Source organism: Neoarius graeffei, chromosome 14 (assembly GCF_027579695.1).
Source record: "Neoarius graeffei isolate fNeoGra1 chromosome 14, fNeoGra1.pri, whole genome shotgun sequence".
Lineage (NCBI taxonomy): Eukaryota > Metazoa > Chordata > Actinopteri > Siluriformes > Ariidae > Neoarius > Neoarius graeffei.
The window spans coordinates 77,871,338-77,889,814 of NC_083582.1; the positions used below are offsets into that span (position 1 = coordinate 77,871,338).

The 18,477-nt window shown below is 45.4% G+C and overlaps 1 pseudogene; it reads left to right on the plus strand.

The window, feature by feature from the left end:
* The first annotated feature begins 867 nt into the window (after positions 1-867).
* LOC132897660 (uncharacterized) lies at positions 868-3,969 on the plus strand (annotated as a pseudogene).
* The last annotated feature ends 14,508 nt before the right edge of the window (positions 3,970-18,477 follow it).

Below are 18,477 nucleotides of genomic sequence, written 5' to 3' on the forward strand. Positions count from 1 at the left end.
ATTTACATTATATGGATCAATTGATCATTCTGGAACTCACAGTTCCCTGGGAAGAACGCATGGAGGAGGCAAATGAGAGGAAGCATGCCCAGTACCAGGAGCTGGTGGAGGAGTGCAGGAGCCAAGGCTGGAAGACCTACTGTGAACCCCTGGAGGTTGGATGCCGAGGATTTGCAGGGCGGTCCCTCTGCAAAGTCCTCACCATGCTGAGCCTCACTGGTGAGGCAAAGAGGAAGGCCATCAGGTCTGCAACTGAAGCTGCAGAAAGAGCCACAAGATGGCTTTGGATCAAGAGGGCTGATCCGTGGACGAATGCTGCTGGGATACAGGCCGGAGTCTGATCACCTCCGGTTGGGTCGCCTGGGCGAGGGTGTCTGATGTTGGAAGACCCGAAACACCCAGTGACCCCAGGTTACATCACTGATGATGTGTCCCAGCGCATCAGCAAGATGTATCTTTCACCTGTCAATCTGGCCTAGCCAGTGACACTCGGGAACAGACTGGGTGGCAACCAGGGACAGTCTGGTGACAAATGGAGAGACAGTTGACAGCTCGGAAAGACGGCAACCGGGGCAGGGAGGGTTAGCACCCCAACCTGCATCTCCCGTGAGGGAGAAACCTAAATCTGCTACGGAAAAGCCTTCTGAGACATACCCCCAGGGGAGCCCGAGAGGGGGGGGGAATGAGAGCCCCATAAGGACGGACCTCACGGCATCGACAAACAGCAATGGAAATTCGACTATCAATGCACAGTGCATCTGCGGAAAAGTGTGCAAGAACTTGCATGGCCTCAAGATACATCTGGCCAGGATGAAGTGTAGGGACCAGGGGAACACACTGCAGCGCACAGGACTTGGTCCTGGTGAGATGCAGGAGGAGCCCGGCCAGGAAGCACCTCACAGTGCCCAGCCCCTCCAAGCAGTAGAGCCTCAGAACCCCTGCAGGACATCCCATCAGAAGCGGATTAAGTGGCCTTCATCCAACAACCAGGCAGCATGGGCACAGTTTGACACAGATGTAAGCCAGATCTTGGAGACCACCGCCAAGGGAGAAGTGGATAGACGCCTCGAGACCATGACAGCCATCATAGTCAGCTACGCAGCAGAGAGGTTTGGCCTCAGTGAGAGCAAGAACCCCAGGAAATACACACTGAACCGCAGGGCTACTCAGATCCACAACTTATGCCAAGAACTCCGGAGCCTCAGGAAGCAGTACAAGGTGGCAGCTGAAGAGGAGAAGCAACCCCTTGCTGAGCTTCGTAACATCTTGAGGAAGAAGCTCATGACACTGCGCCGTGCAGAAGGGCACCAAAGGCGTAGAAAGGAGAGAGCAAGGAAGCATGCTGCATTCATCTCCAACCCCTTCACCTTCACCAAGAAGCTGCTGGGGGACAAGCAGAGTGGCAACCTCATGTGCTCAATGGTGGAGACAAACACCTTTTTGCACAACACCCTCAGTGACCCAGAGAGGGACCAGGAGCTTGGACCACAGAGGGCCCTCATTAGCCCACAAGCGCCAGCAGTGGAGTTTGTAATGAGGGAGCCCAGCTGGGCTGAAATACAGGAGGTCATGAAAGGAGCCAGAACAGCATCAGCCCCAGGCCCCAGCGGTGTCCCATACTCCTTGTACAAACGCTGTCCACAACTACTTCGACACCTGTGGAAGCTGTTGAGGGTGATCTGGCGGAGGGGTCAAGTTGCAGGGCAATGGAGATGTGCAGAGGGTGTGTGGATCCCAAAGGAAGAGAACTCAAAGGACATCAGTCAGTTTAGGACCATCTCACTGTTAAGCATCGAAGGCAAGATTTTCTTCAGCGTCTTGTCACGACGACTAACAGAGTTCCTTCTGAAGAACAGTTATATTGACACCTCTGTTCAGAAGGGTGGGATTCCTGGAGTGCCTGGTTGCCTTGAACACACAGGAGTGGTGACGCAACTCATCAGAGAGGCTCGTGAAGGGAAAGGAGACTTGTCCGTACTGTGGTTGGACCTAGCCAATGCGTATGGCTCCATACCTCACAAACTTGTTGAGCGTGCCCTCCTGCAACATCATGTTCCTACCAAAGTCGTTGACCTTATCCTGGACTATTACAACAACTTCAGGCTAAGAGTCACCACTGGATCAGGCACATCAGACTGGCATCGACTTGAGAAGGGCATAATAACAGGCTGCACAATCTCAGTCATCTTGTTCGCACTCTCCATGAACATGATTGTCAAGTCAGCAGAGGTTGAGTGTAGGGGACCTCTGACAAAATCTGGAGTGCGCCAGCCCCCTATAAGAGCGTTCATGGATGACCTAACTGTCACCACCACATCTGTCCCAGGCAGCAGATGGATTCTCCAAGGACTAGAGAAGCTCATCACATGGGCAAGGATGAGTTTTAAACCTGTAAAATCAAGGTCTCTGGTGCTCAAGAAGGGGAAGGTGACAGACAGGTACCGCTTCTCTCTGGCTGGAGCCACCATCCCGTCCATCATGGAGCAGCCAGTCAAGAGCCTTGGGAAGTTCTTTGACTGTAGCCTCAAAGACTCCACATCCATCCAGAGAACCAGCAAGGAGCTTGAGGGCTGGTTGAGATGTGTCGACAGATCTGGCCTGCCAGGGAGATTCAAGGCCTGGATTTACCAACATTCCATCCTGCCCTGCATCCTGTGGCCTCTGCTAGTGTATGCAGTACCCATCACAACTGTAGAGGCCATGGAGAGAAAGATCAGCAGTTACTTGCGAAGATGGCTTGGCCTACCCCGAAGCCTGAGCAGTGCTGCCCTGTACCGCAGGAGTAACACCTTGCAGCTTCCGTTCAGTGGACTCACTGAAGAATTTATGGTGACCAGAACTCGGGAAGCCCTGCAGTACAGGGAATCCAGGGATGAGAAGGTGGCGGCAGCTGGCATCCAGGTGCGGACAGGCCGGAAATGGAGGGCTGACGAGGCTCTGGAAGTGGCAGAGTCGCGACTGAGGCAGAAGGTACTGGTCAGGTCCATAGCCTCAGGATGCGCAGGCATTGGCTATTTCCCATCAACCAGGGTGGACAAGGCCCAGGGAAAAGAGCGGCAACACCTCATTCAGGAGGAAGTGCGGGCAGGCGTGGAGGAGGAACGAGCTAGCAGGATGGCGTGAATGGGACAACAAGGAGCATGGACTAAATGGGAGAACATTCCGCAATGGAAGATAACCTGGCCCAACATCTGGAGAGCAGACTCCCTTAACATCAGGTTCCTAGTCCAAGCTGTTTATGGTGTCCTACCTAGTCCATCCAACCTTCATGTCTGGGGCAAAGCAGAGACACCATCCTGCCCCCAGTGTCCAGGACGGGGATCCCTGGAACACTTCCTCAGCAGCTGCCCAAAAGCCCTTGGAGAGGGGCGTTATCGCTGGCGCCACGACCAAGTGCTGAAAGCAATTGCTGAGAGCATAGCCAAGGCCATTAACACCACCAAGGGCCACAGCAAGCCTAAGTCCATTAGGTTCCACAAAGCCGGAGAGAAGCCCACCATTCAAGCAGGGGCCAGGTCAGGCCTCCTCACCACTGCTGCAGACTGGCAGCTGGAAGTGGATCTGGGCAAACAGCTGAAGATCCCAGCTAGAATAACATCAACATGGCTCCGACCAGACATGATCATTGTTTCAGATGCCACCAAACAATTGATCATTCTGGAACTCACAGTTCCCTGGGAAGAACGCATGGAGGAGGCAAATGAGAGGAAGCGTGCCAAGTACCAGGAGCTGGTGGAGGAGTGCAGGAGCCAAGGCTGGAAGACCTACTGTGAACCCCTGGAGGTTGGATGCCGAGGATTTGCAGGGCGGTCCCTCTGCAAAGTCCTCACCATGCTGGGCCTCACTGGTGAGGCAAAGAGGAAGGCCATCAGGTCTGCAACTGAAGCCGCAGAAAGAGCCACAAGATGGCTTTGGATCAAGAGGGCTGATCCGTGGACGAATGCTGCTGGGATACAGGCCGGAGTCTGATCACCTCCGGTTGGGTCGCCTGGGCGAGGGTGTCTGATGTTGGAAGACCCAAAACACCCAGTGACCCCAGGTTACATCACTGATGATGTGTCCCAGCGCATCAGCAAGATGTATCTTTCACCAGACACATCCACAAACAAACCCGCAAGTTAATGAAAATTATTTTAATTTTGAACATAAATACCTCTGGTGAGACAAGTCTTAAATGCAAAGCATGACTGATCAAATCCTTTCATCAATTTGGACTCTGAGAAGTCGACTCAGACTCGTATTATCTTCATCTCACCCACATTTCTTTGCGAATGATAGAATACATTCAGCATCAATCAAACATCAGCACTTTTCCTTTAAGGGCTTATCTGGAACATTCCATTCTCAGACTGTGAACAAACAAAACAAGCAATTTATTTTGAATGTTAATTACTCTCTTTGCTCTCATGTTAATATGTAGAATAACATATTTTATACTCCACATGTCTTTCTGGCTGCCGGTGTACGTTTTGAAAATCACTTTCTTCACATGACATTTATGAGGGTTGTTTCTGTGGGGCAGCCGTCCTCTTCAGCTGGCATTGTGTGTGACATTTTGTCTTTTTATTTCAACTACTTAATCTCACATTAAATATTAATGTGACCTTTTCAACTAGGCTACAGTCAGTTTCATTCAGTCCAGCTGGCATTTCCCTGGAACCCGAACCCATAGCCTGACCTTATTTTTAGCTTTTGGGCTTTGGTTTGTGAACATATTGTGGTAATTTGCTAAAATATGTTTACCTAACATGGGAATGTGGATTATAATTGTTTATTATAAATACACAGGTGATTATAGAAAATCGTATGCGCTGATTGGTCAAGAAATTCAGACTATTTCTCGATAATCACCTTGAGCGACTCGGCAAAACAGCGGCCAATTGCTTCGTCACTATAATAAAGGAAGAATTACACATAATGAAAGAAAATGCTGTTCCTAAAAGCACTAAAGATGCTCCAAAGTTTGGTCTAAAACTATTCAAAGGTAAGGTGGAATTATGATTTATTTTATCAATTTCAAAACAAAGTATTTTATGTGACTCAGTGTAGATCAGTGACACAAGTCTGTGCTGCACAATTGCATTTACATTCCGCTTTTGAAGTTATTTATATATATATATATATATATATATAAATTTTTTTTTTTAAATTGAATACAATTTAGGGCGGCACGGTGGTGTAGTGGTTAGCGCTGTCGCCTCACAGCAAGAAGGTTCTGGGTTCGAGCCCCGTGGCCGGCGAGGGCCTTTCTGTGTGGAGTTTGCATGTTCTCCCCATGTCCGCGTGGGTTTCCTCCGGGTGCTCCGGTTTCCCCCACAGTCCAAAGACATGCAGATTAGGTTAACTGGTGACTCTAAATTGACCGTAGGTGTGAATGTGAGTGTGAATGGTTGTCTGTGTCTATGTGTCAGCCCTGTGATGACCTGGCGACTTGTCCAGGGTGAACCCCACCTTTCGCCCATAGTCAGCTGGGATAGGCTCCAGCTTGCCTGCAACCCTGTAGAACAGGATAAAGCGGCTAGAGATAATGAGATGATGAGATGAATACAATTTATTTTATTTTTTCAATCATCACCTGTGTATTTATACTAACACAATTATCCACCTCAGGGTCAATGAAATATCGAGAATTATTATCCATACAGGACACTTTTTCCATGGAATAAAAACACGTGTTCTATTCCCTTCTAGTGGGTTTCATTCATTTGGTTTGTGAACATGCAATATTGTTAGCATATCGCTTATTCTATGTGTATTATGTCACTCTACCCAATGGAGAATGAGCATTGAATATGGTTTACAATATTGCATGGTTGTCAAGACAACATGATGTCACACATCGGCGTGGATGCGGAAATTCAATCAAAGTTTTCTGCTTCGCATGTGCAGAATCATTTATTTGTTCACCAGGAAAGAGAAAGAAACATTGACCACCTGAAAGGTTCCCAAAACTTCATAAAATATCTTTACGCATATTTACAAGTAGTGGTGAACCATTACGATTAGAGCTGGGACTTGAGCTCAGCCAAAACTTAGCCAGACACCAAAACAGCAACAGGGTAAAGGATTTTGTAAGGGATTAGTGTCAGGCTGCCAGGTCGCTCCATTGTGTGTAGCTATTGATGTTGATTTTAAAAGTAACTCAGTAAATTACACAGGGAAATTATTACTTAAGTCTGAGTGAAAAATACTGTGGCGAGTATGCAGTGTGGAAGAAGAGTCTGGAGACAGAAATCTTAGTTTCTCAGTCATTAGCCTGTGCTACTTGCTCTCAATAGCACTGGCTTGACCGCTTTATTAGCATTCGCCAACACTACTGATGAACGCTAAACTGGCTGGAAGGTGACTTCACTGCTGCGCTGACGGCGCCGACTCACGGTTAAGCTCACGTTGGCCTTCGAGTAGGCTGTGTGATAAATTTTTGGTCCCACCCACTGTAAATCAAAATCTGATTGGTTAATTCATCTGTCACTTCCTACATAAACATACACTGCCATGGCCTTCTGTCTCGGCAATGAAGTCCTAACCAATGAGTGAGCAGCTCTGAACTCTTCTCAACCTAGAGACAACAAACAAAACAATCTCATTGGAGAACTTGATTTTAATGTTTTCAGGACAGTAACCCTTTCATTTCTGAAGCACATTTGATAGAAAATGAGGCCAAGTTAGAATTAGAAGAGAATAATTATCATGAAGGGGCGGCACGGTGGTGTAGTGGTTAGCGCTGTCGCCTCACAGCAAGAAGGTCCGGGTTCGAGCCCCGGGGCCGGCGAGGGCCTTTCTGTGTGGAGTTTGCATGTTCTCCCCGTGTCTGCGTGGGTTTCCTCCGGGTGCTCCGGTTTCCCCCACAGTCCAAAGACATGCAGGTTAGGTTAACTGGTGACTCTAAATTGACCGTAGGTGTGAATGTGAGTGTGAATGGTTGTCTGTGTCTATGTGTCAGCCCTGTGATGACCTGGCGACTTGTCCAGGGTGTACCCCGCCTTTCGCCCGTAGTCAGCTGGGATAGGCTCCAGCTTGCCTGCGACCCTGTAGAAGGATAAAGCGGCTAGAGATAATGAGATGAGATGAGATAATTATCATGAAATTATGAAAGAATGAAAGAAATGAAATATAACATTTGAAATGCTAATATGTTTGGGCTTGTCTGAAGGACTAGAAGGCCCTGATGGTCCCCTCTTTTTACAAGAGAAAAATATACCAATGGTCATCGAAAAACTAGAAAAGAGAGTGTATAATAATAATAATAATAATAATAATAATAATAGGGCGGCACGGTGGTGTAGTGGTTAGCGCTGTCGCCTCACAGCAAGAAGGTCCTGGGTTCGAGCCCCGGGGCCGGCGAGGGCCTTTCTGTGTGGAGTTTGCATGTTCTCCCCGTGTCCGCGTGGGTTTCCTCCGGGTGCTCCGGTTTCCCCCACAGTCCAAAGACATGCAGGTTAGGTTAACTGGTGACTCTAAATTGACCGTAGGTGTGAATGTGAGTGTGAATGGTTGTCTGTGTCTATGTGTCGGCCCTGCGATGACCTGGCGACTTGTCCAGGGTGTACCCCGCCTTTCGCCCGTAGTCAGCTGGGATAGGCTCCAGCTTGCCTGCAACCCTGTAGAAGGATAAAGCGGCTAGAGATAATGAGATGAGATGAGATAATAATAATAATTCAGCCCTGTGATGACCTGGCGACTTGTCCAGGGTGTACCCCGCCTTTCACCCGTAGTCAGCTGGGATAGGCTCCAGCTCGCCTGCGACCCTGTAAAACAGGATAAAGCGGCTAGAGATAATGAGATGAGAGATGAGATAATAATAATAATAATAATTATTATTATTATTTTGTCTGGCTTTTTTCATGGTCTATCAGATATATTCCATTCAGCTACTCGTCTTCGACTCGTTCAGTATCATGCTCGCTAAATCAAATATATCTGATAGACCACTCAAAGACAGCTAATATTATTGAAATAAACCCCTCCAGGATGATTCAAGACCTGCATCACACTTTTGGGGTTTATTTCCTGATAATGCCCAATAAACACTGTTTGTTATCCCTTCCGTATTATTGTAATTACCTTGCCCAGGACGGAGTTCACCAGGGGGTGAGGTATTGTTTTCGGTGGTTTATTTATTTTTTCTTTTTTTTAAGCAACATTAAGAGAAAATGGCAGGAACAATCTTCATGAAACTTTCAGGATAGATGGCCATTGGTCTCATATAAAACTTCCAACATTTTGAGGGTCATCCGGTCAAGGTCAAGGTCACCAAAAAGGTCAAAATCGTTTTTGGTGCAAATGGTGTCCCAATATCCTGAATGTGTCCCAAATGACTCCCTACTCACTACGTAGTGGACTATATAGTCAGGTAACCATTTTGCAGTGCTGTCTGCATGTATAGTAAGCATTATTAAACCCCATATAGTGGGCTCAAAGTATCTTACAATGCATCATGAAAAGTAATAATAATAATAATAATAATAATAATAAGTTAAATTTATATAGCGCCTTTCAAGAAACCCAAGGATGCTTTACAATAGTAGACAAAGAAAGAAAAAAAAATAAAAAAATATCATAAGAAAAAAAATAAAAAATAAAAAGTAAAAAGTCCACCAAATAGGGGTCAGGATGTAATTCCCGTGGTGTAGCAGCCACAGTCCCACCAAAAGGTCCCACACAAGTCCCACATCTCCAGCACCACCACCGCGACGCCGTCAGCAACATCGCTCAGAACATCACGCCATGGATCCACAAAGCGAGCAGAGAAGCTCCGCCACAAAGAGCGCTGGTGTGTCCCAAACCGCCTGCACAGCCGCCGCGACACCACCGAGCAACATTGCTCGGAACATCACGCCAAGCGTTAAAGCACAGAGCACTGGACAACCATGATGTAAAATGAGCAACGAGCTCACTGCAGTCCACAGCTGGGAGCGCAGGCATCGCCCACGGCGAACCAAGGCCTGGAGGGAACCGACGCCCAAAACTAGGTCTGGAGCTACACCACCACCGGTGGAGAAAACACTCAAACAAACATCAAACTACACACTCACACAGAAAAAAAAATAGAAAAAGAAATAAAATAAAACAAAAAAGCTCCGGTGAGAAGCGGCAGCCAGAATGCGCATGACGTACTCTCAACCGGAAACGGAAGAAATAAAAAAATAAAAAATATCATTTCAGTAGTAGTGCAGTGGCAAAGAATAAAAAAAAAAGGGTGCAGCAAAGAAGTTTTATCATTTAATCAATGAGCTCACTATATAGTCTTCTATATAGTAATTCCCTATATAGTGAGTAGGGCATAGTGAACAAGTGAGTGATTTAGGACACAGCATTTGTAGCCAATCAACACTTATCCTGATCAAGTTCGATTTCCCGTTCTATTTCTTGATAAACTTCAGAACTAATCAGAACTACAAACAAAATAAGAGAAACCTCATTATGACTTTGTAGTATCGGAAGATAATCAGCAGATAAAAAGATAAACAAAATTCACCTCGTGGTTCGCCAAGATTATTGTTTCGATATCAAGTAAGTGGTGTTTATTTTAAGAAAATTTACCTTTTGATTATCACAGCTTTTGTTTGGTTCTTCTGAAAAGTCAAATAAAAAGTTTTGTAAGTTTTTTTAAATTTTTTTAGCTTTTTGGCAGATATTTGGAGTCTTTATACTTATGAAACAAAATGTTCTCATTAGTATTAGTGACCTTGAAAGAACAAAGACCACACTTGTGAGATTGAATCAGTTGTTATAACACTAAAGTAAGTGCTACTGGGCAAGGTTTGTTTTGCCTGGCAACACTTGTTGTTATTGTTGTTGGTGGTGGTGATGGCAGTGAACGAATTCCCATCTTGTATCACTGAACTCAACTGTTTGTGAATCAAAGTCCACAGTTTGCCTTTAACCCAGCTGTTCTTAATTCTGTGGCAACATTAGGCTCCAAGTTTGATGCTGCCGTGGTAACTGAGTAAATCAACTTTGATTGGTTGCTCTCAGTGACAGCAGTAAATCCGAGTTTGATGCACCTCGGTCATTATTTGTTTTGCTGGAACACCACTCGTTCATATCTGAATCGTGATCCACTTTCTAAGAGATGTCACTTCCACCTTCTTCAGTCACACATTTCCTATAAAAATAATGCACAGTGACTGGATAAAGACTTTAGTTAGTGCTCACTGTTTAATGTGGGAAATGCAACATCATTTGTACAGGTTGATTAATGTTTTATAACTCCAGTAGCACAGCTTCAAAACACAAGGTTATATCCAGTAAACAGGCTCTTTCGAATATAATTTCTACAAGAACAAATTATATCTTCAATGTCTTAAAGATGTTTATTTTATATTTATGGAAGGAGTCTCCATATTGTCCACAACATTGAATGTAACTATAAATGGATAAAAAAAATACAGCATGCTGTTCATTAATTATATGACATGCTGTTTCTATAAACAACATGCCTGAAACTGTTTTATTCCTTACATGAATACAATGCATCCTGCTACAAATTTGAAAACAAATTTGAAATGCATTATAAACATTACGAGAATAATTTAATAATATTAACGCCTAATCAATGCACAAGTATTTGCACCTTGGGCATGCCTGTAAAGCAATAACACTTCTTAGTGACTAGCTAAAGCCCCTAAAAGGCAGGTTTTTGGCTCAGCCTTTGGCTGAAGCCTATAGAGGCACCTGTCTGTATGCATATGTTTAACTGAGCTCGAATGTGTTTAAGAATGTAATTGGTGTGCCAGCCTCAGGTAGCAATTCCACAGTTGCAGTGTGGCACCACTACATACCGACTATGTAAGTGCTACATAACATAACCTCAGTTCGTGATGTAATCCTCCGTGGCCGAGCAGTCTAGAAAGGAACAGTTCGAATCCTGGCATCGACATAAAAAACTGAGCTCAGACCTACACAGGTCTCTAGTCTAGTAGTGTTGTAGTTGTGACCACTTAAATCATGACCAAGGCCAAAGTGTATCAAGATCAAATCAAGACCAAGACCAAAGCAGGGTGAGACCATGGCCTAATGGTTAGAGAAGCAGCTTTGGGACCAAAAGGTCATTGGTTCAATTCCGTGGACCAGCAGGAATGGCTGAAGTGCCCTTGAGCAAGGCACCTAAACCCCAACTGCTCCCCAGGCTGCTCTGGGTACATTGCTCTGGATAAGAACATCTGCTAAATGTCTGTAAGTAATGTAATGAGTCAAGACCGGGACCAAACCAGTATGTATGGGGGAGGGGTGACAGCCATTAACAGGAGGGAAAATTTGCAGTGAGTCATATTATTGGTCATATTTGAAGCAGGAAGTTTTACATCCAGTCACAGTAACAACGTTAACAAATAAATCAGACGATGCACAGGCAGTTTAGTGAAATCCCCAGAGTTGTGGTCTTAAATGGGTCTTGAAATAAAATCCAGAGTCCTCGATGTCCGAGACAAGACCGAGTAAAAATGCAATCCATTCCAAGACAAGACCAAGTCCTTCAAACAGTGGACTTGAGACTGGTCTCAAGTCCTACAACCCTCATTTCTACTTCCTCAAAAGAGCCAAAATGATAAGTGAAACATTCTCTTCGATTATGACACTCATCTTTATACCTTCCAAATTTACATCATCATTACAACTGCTATTATGTCTGTCAGTCTATTTCACACCATTTCAGTTTTCTCTGTGTTTCCTGCTGAAGCTTCTCTCTTGTACTCAGTGTACAAAGAAAGATTCAAACTATCCACCCTTCCTGCAGAGTGGACTCTGTGCCTGACATGCTGTTCCATCCTTGAGTGTTAAATATTGAAAGAATTTGAGTCATCTGTCTCTGAACTCGTGGATAATGCTGCAGGAAGACTTGTCCAAATGCTAGTGTGCTGTGACACTTCACTGGCTCAAAATGACTTCCTTTACACACCACATGCTATGGGACAGAATTTCACCCATGACGGGTCTCAGAAAGAGAGAGTTGTACTGTGGCATCTTAAGCAAGTGTGTTACTATTTTTTTGTGATGTGATGTATTTATATTTATTATTTAGTTCTATTTATATGTATATGTATCCCCCCTCTTTTTTATTATAGGGCACACTGTTATTGGAGCCTAGCTCTGTTGTGTGACCCCCACCATTTTTTAAAAATGTGTTTGTTTATTGTATCTGAAGTGGAAGCTTAATAAAATAAAAATAATAAAATAAAAAAGACCTACCTTCCTGCCAAAAAGAATAAAAATCAGTGAAAAATTGAGAGAGAAGAAGTGATTTTCGTGAAATGTGGAGCCATCAGATGAACGACAGACAACACGTGATGGCATAAACTCATCACCTGTCACTCGAATGAGCTAATAATTAGTATTCTTACTTTAAATCCAGAAAAAAAATCCCATTTCATTTATTTATTTTGGGGTTAAGAACATCTGAGAAGACATTATCATAATTGGAGATATTGCATATTTGCCATATAATGGGTGGTACATGGATATAATTGAAGGAAGATTAAATTTCTTATTTTTTTTGTCTTAAAGGCAGCTCAGAGTGTTTGTTTACAGGCAGTGGTGTAGATGTTCATGAAAAACACCGTCTCAGAGGCTACTATTCCAGAAGAGTCTGGCAACCTCGGACACGTGACCAATACACATGTAATTTACATCATCTGCATGCATCTGTGTAGAAACTACATAATCACATCCAACACTTCATTGTTTTCCCTACAGTTTCTGCTGTATTTCAAATATGTCAGGAGTATAACAGATTCTTACAATGAATGCTGTGAGTTATGAAGTGAAATATCCAGCATATTACAAAACATGATTTTTTGTTTTTGACCTTTTTTTTTCATCTTGTCACTTAAAATCCATGAGTGTTGGTTAAATAATAAAATACAGGAATTTATGAATGAATTAAAACATGTCCTTCAAACCTGTGCTGGATTACGGTGGCTCAGCGCTGAGCAGGATGCTCAAATTCTGTCTTCAGTAAAAGTGTCATTAATCTAAAGAAATATTCTGGTAAAATCTGAAGTACAGCTTCAAGTTCTTAAAAAGTAGAAAAGTATAAACAAGAAAGTCCAACAGAGATTCAGAAAAAAAGAAAATTTCAAACCCACACTGGCTTTAGTTCATGATGGGAAATTCATTCCTCTTTCAGCAAGCAATTTGGGTAAAGCATTATCGAAGACGAACTCATAACAGATTTATTGTTCACCTCTCAAAATGTTTGCTAGCATGATAAATCATGGGAGGTAATATTTAAACAAACAAACTGTCAGTAAACCTGTTGAAAACAAACAAGCTACATACAGGGACACCTTGAACTACAGTTGCCATGAACCACAGCGCCCTCTGTCTCCATCCTATTGAACTCAGTTGTCACACATTTTCCTAATCACCTGTCCCTCTATTTAAGCTCCCCTTACACACACCAGTGCAAAGTATTGTTCTGCTATCTCAGTTCATACCAAGCCTTGTATCTTTCTGACTGCCTCTTCTATTTCTGACACTTTGCTATTTCTCTCACATTTTTGCTCTTTGATAGATAGATAGATAGATAGATAGATAGATAGATAGATAGATAGATAGATACCTTATTAATCCCAGAGGGAAATTCAAGGTATCCAGTAATATTTCCGCATTGCACAAGATCAATACAAAAACTAAATAGCATTATAGATAGATAGATAGATAGATAGATAGATAGATAGATAGATAGATAGATAGATAGATAGATGCTCTTTATTGTCACTAGTCACATGTACCAGTGAAATTAGCCGTCAACCTGTCCGTACATATACAACATACAATTGACATAGGGTAACAGGACAGGAAGACAGGGATAAAGATAAAAAGGAAAACACAACATGAGGAGAGATAAGGAAAAAAAAGAACACCCCCCACTATGCTCCTGTCAGGAGTACAGTGTGGGAACATTTAAAAAAACCTTTGCATAAGCACACAACAACACAAGTACACTTTAAACACGGGACTTGAGGGGGGGAATCAGGGATAAGGGGTAGGGGGGGAAGGGGAGGAGGTAATCCAGCGCAAGCAAGCAGCCGTCCGCTCCTGCAGCCATGAAGGCGCTGGTCATGCACCCGCTTGTCACACTGGGGGTAAAAATGGCGACCGTGGAGAGGAATTCGAGGAATGAGAGTGTCTCCTGTCATTGACCTTCAGGGGGAAATGTTTTCTCAGCAACGGCCTAAAACAAGGCCAGTTCTGTCTCAGGGCACTGAATGTCGATAAGATATGAATTGTTTGGTCTTTCCAGATGCAGTCTTTACGTCCTCACCGCTCGTCCATATCTGTCCATTCTATTCAAATTGGTCTCCGAAAAACGTATTCCTTGCAAAGCTGAAAGCTGCTCCGAGATGACAACCATTTTGTGGTTAAAGTTCTAAGTCCACAGTCCAGGTACCAACAGCTTTGCTCACCACTCCAATCATATCGGGCAGCTTTGTGGGGCTTTGAACAGCTGTCACCATTGTCTGATTTCCTCGATATACCAGGGCAATGCCAAATCCAATCAGCAAAAGTCCTGTAATCATGGTTCCGAATAGATATCTTCAATGTCCTCCACAGAAAGAATCGCCAGGCACACGACCCGCCACCTCTCCCACGCGTCCATCGTGTAACCAGCCGCAAACGTTCCGGCAGGACAAACGGGTTCCCCCGAACCCAAATTTCTCGTCGAGAAAACTGTGTCAATTTCGTTAGGAGACCAGTTTATCAATTCCATGCTTTTTAGTTTAGAAAGTAATGCAGGAAGAGTCTCTTCAAAAAGTACAGCAGACGAGACAAGACACAGAGCACAAGCAGGGAAAAAAAGGAGGGAGAGGGAGAGCAGAATGCGACCGCCTTCCGTGGAAGCACAGAGAGAAAAAAAAACAAGGAGGTCGTATGAAAAACTAAAATACAAAATACCAAATAAATAAAACATTACCAATAAGAGCAAGTCATAGAATATACAGCTCTCAGTGTGGGAGGTAGTGAGGTAGTGCAGTTGGCAGTAACCAGTTACAGTGCAAATAAGACTGTAATGAGCAGTGCAAATACTTTGTGGAGAGTTACATACATGTGCAGTGTGTTTAGTGGTACGGTAGATAAAAAGCATAGTATATTACATGACAGGCATAGTTAAAGTATATATCAGTACATATATATATAATAGTGTGATAGTATACAATATATAATATTAAGTTAGTATATAAATATTCAGTTAGTATAAATATAAAAGTATTTATAATATATATGGCGGAACAGTGGTGTAATGGTTAGCACGGTCGCCTCACAGCAAGAAGGTCCCGGGTTCGAACCCAGCGGCTGGTGAGGGCCTTTCTGTGTGGAGTTTGCATGTTCTCCCCGTGTCTGCATGGGTTTCCTCCGGGTGCTCTGGTTTCCCCCACAGTCCAAAGACATGCAGTTAGGTTAACGTGGGGCAGCCTTGGGCTGAGGTGCCCTTGAGCGAGGTACCGAACCCCTGACTGCTCCCCGGGCGCTCTGGTGTGGCTGCCCACTGCTCTGGGTGTGTGTGTGTGTGTTCACTGCTTCAGAGGGATTAAATGCAGAGGATGAATTTCACTGTGCTTGAAGTGTGCATGTGACAAATAAAGGTTTCTTCTCTTCTTAAGTAAGTAGGTACGTTATAACAGTATATAATAATAAAGTATATAATAAGGTAAAGTACAACTGTGGCAGCGGGGGCGTGGCAGAGCGTCAGTCTGTAAATGGAGGGCGGACTCAGGGAAGGTGAGTGGTCATGTCACTGCATTAATTGTTGTCAATTAACGTGTGTTTGTGTCTCCCTCAGTGACCGCGCCCGATAAAAGGAGAGCGAGAAGGGGAGGTCGGCACCGAGGGCTCGTTGACAGCCTGTATGTGTGTGTGCGCATGTGTGAGAGAGTGAGAGTTTTTTGGAGCCCTATGCTGAAAAGCTATAAAATAAAAAACCCTCTTCAATGCAAACAGCTGCCTGCCGTGCTTCTGTGCTCCACCCACACCTGAATCTCACTACAGTGGTGCTGAAACCCAGGACGAGTGCAGAAGGGAACAGCCCCATGGAGTCCTCGCTTTTCAAGGACCTCATCCATGCCCTCACCACAGCCCAGCAGGACCAGCACCAAGTGCTGGTCGCCCTCTGGAAGGAGCAAGAACAACGGTTCAAAGCCTTGGTGCTGGCCCAACAGGAAGACCACCAGGCGTTCCGGCACCTGCTCGCGTCGGCGGGACCCACAACCGCCACTGGAGAGGACCCTAACCACCTCACCCTAATGAAGATGGGTCCACATGATGATCCAGAAGCCTTCCTCGTGCTCTTTGAGCAGGCAGTGGAGGCATGGGATTGGCCTGTGGACCAGCACGCGGTGCGCCTCCTCCCCTTGCTGACGGGCGAGACGCAGCTGGCCGCACTGCAGCTCCCCGCTGACAGCTGGCTCATGTATGCCGACCTACGGAGACCCAGCCTCCAGCGTATCGGCTGCTCCCCAAAGCAACACCGGCAGTGCTTCCGCTCGCTGCGCTTGGAGGAGGTAGGCCAGCAACTCCGGGACGCATGCCGGCAGTGGCTGAGGGCAGACAACCGCAACGCCGAGGGAGTGATCGACCTGGTGACACTAAACAATTCGTTGCGCGACTTCCAGAAGGAACGGTGGAGTGGGTCCAGTGTCATCGCCCGGCGTCGCTGGACCAGGCAATTGAGCTGGCAGAGGACCACATGGTGGCAGTTCCGACAGCAGGAAGGTGTGCCTCCCCCTTTCCCTCTGCTTCCCGTCCTCCCCCATTCCCCCACCACAGAGGCAGGGGCCGGCTCCCCCCCCCCAGCCGGCCCGGCGCACCCACGGTGTCCGCCTGTTCCCTCCTTCCTTGTCTGTGTCTCCTCCCCCTCAGGTGAGTGATGTCCGTAACACTGGTGCAGAGGGAGAGCCTGGGCCAGTGTGCTGGCGCTGTGGGGAGCCGGGACATCTCCAACATCAGTGCTCCGCGATGGAGGTGGACATGGTGGTCCGGGTCCAGGACACGCCAGAAACTGTCCTTTTTTTCTCCCAACATGATCTGGATTTACTGTTTCTAACCGAGACATGGATTGGCACTGGAGCTGGTGAGTCACCCGTCTTTGGTGAACTCTGTCCAAATGATTGTTCATTCATTAGCACCCCAAAGTGCTTTGGAAGAGGTGGCGGAGTAGCTCTTGTTTTCCGGAATCATTTTAAAATACAAAAACTCTTTGTTGCGATCTATTCCTCCTTCGAGGGCGGCACGGTGGTGTAGTGGTTAGCGCTGTCGCCTCACAGCAAGAAGGTCCTGGGTTCGAGCCCCAGGGCCGGCGAGGGCCTTTCTGTGCGGAGTTTGCATGTTCTCCCCGTGTCCGCGTGGGTTTCCTCCGGGTGCTCCGGTTTCCCCCACAGTCCAAAGACATGCAGGTTAGGTTAACTGGTGACTCTAAATTGACCATAGGTGTGAATGTGAGTGTGAATGGTTGTCTGTGTCTATGTGTCAGCCCTGTGATGACCTGGCGACTTGTCCAGGGTGTACCCCGCCTTTCGCCCGTAGTCAGCTGGGATAGGCTCCAGCTTGCCTGCGACCCTGTAGAAGGATAAAGCGGCTAGTGATAATGTGATGTGTGTGATATTCCTCCTTCGAACTGCAATGCGTAAAAGTGGAATATTCTACATCTCCACTGGCTTGTGCATTGATTTACAGGCCTCCCAAGCCTGATACGGACTTTATAATTGAATTTTCTGAACTTCTCTCGAATCTTGTAACAGTGCATGACCGTCTGTTGCTACTAGGTGATTTTAATATTCATGTTTGTTGTCCAGGCAAACCCTTGGTTAGCGAGTTTTGTGGTGTACTAGATGCCTTTGGTTTGACACAATACATAAACAAGGCCACACACATACAGGGTCGTACTCTTGACCTTATTTTATCTTATGGATTCTCTGTTGATAACATAATGATTGAGGATGCTACTTTCTCTGACCATAAACCTGTTGTATTTGATCTCACTCTCTCCGTTTCCCCACAATCTGCTAGAGCCCCAGGCCGCTACTCCCACCACATCAATTCGCTTACTGCAGAACAGTTTTCTAATAGTTTTTATAGTAAGGCTGTTGCTTCTGCTATTTCAGCTGCATCCCAGATTTCTAGCCCAGATGAATTAATTGCCCTCTTTTACTCCTCTTGCTCATCTATACTTGATTCTGTGGCCCCTCTCAGATACAGTCGCCCCAAACTTCAATCACACTACTGACTAGATGAAGAAACATGTACTTTGAGACAGGCCTGTAGGAAAGCTGAACGGAGATGGAAAAAAGACCGTCTCACTGTCTTGTTTGAAATTTTTAAATTGTCACTGGTAACTTTCCAGACTGCAGCCAAAAAAGCCAGAGTAAAACACCAATCTGACTTAATTAGTTAACATTCTGACAGGCCCAAAGTTTTGTTCAGTACAATAAACTCAGTTGTCAAGCCCCCAATTTCGCCAGATATTGAAGCCTCCACTGA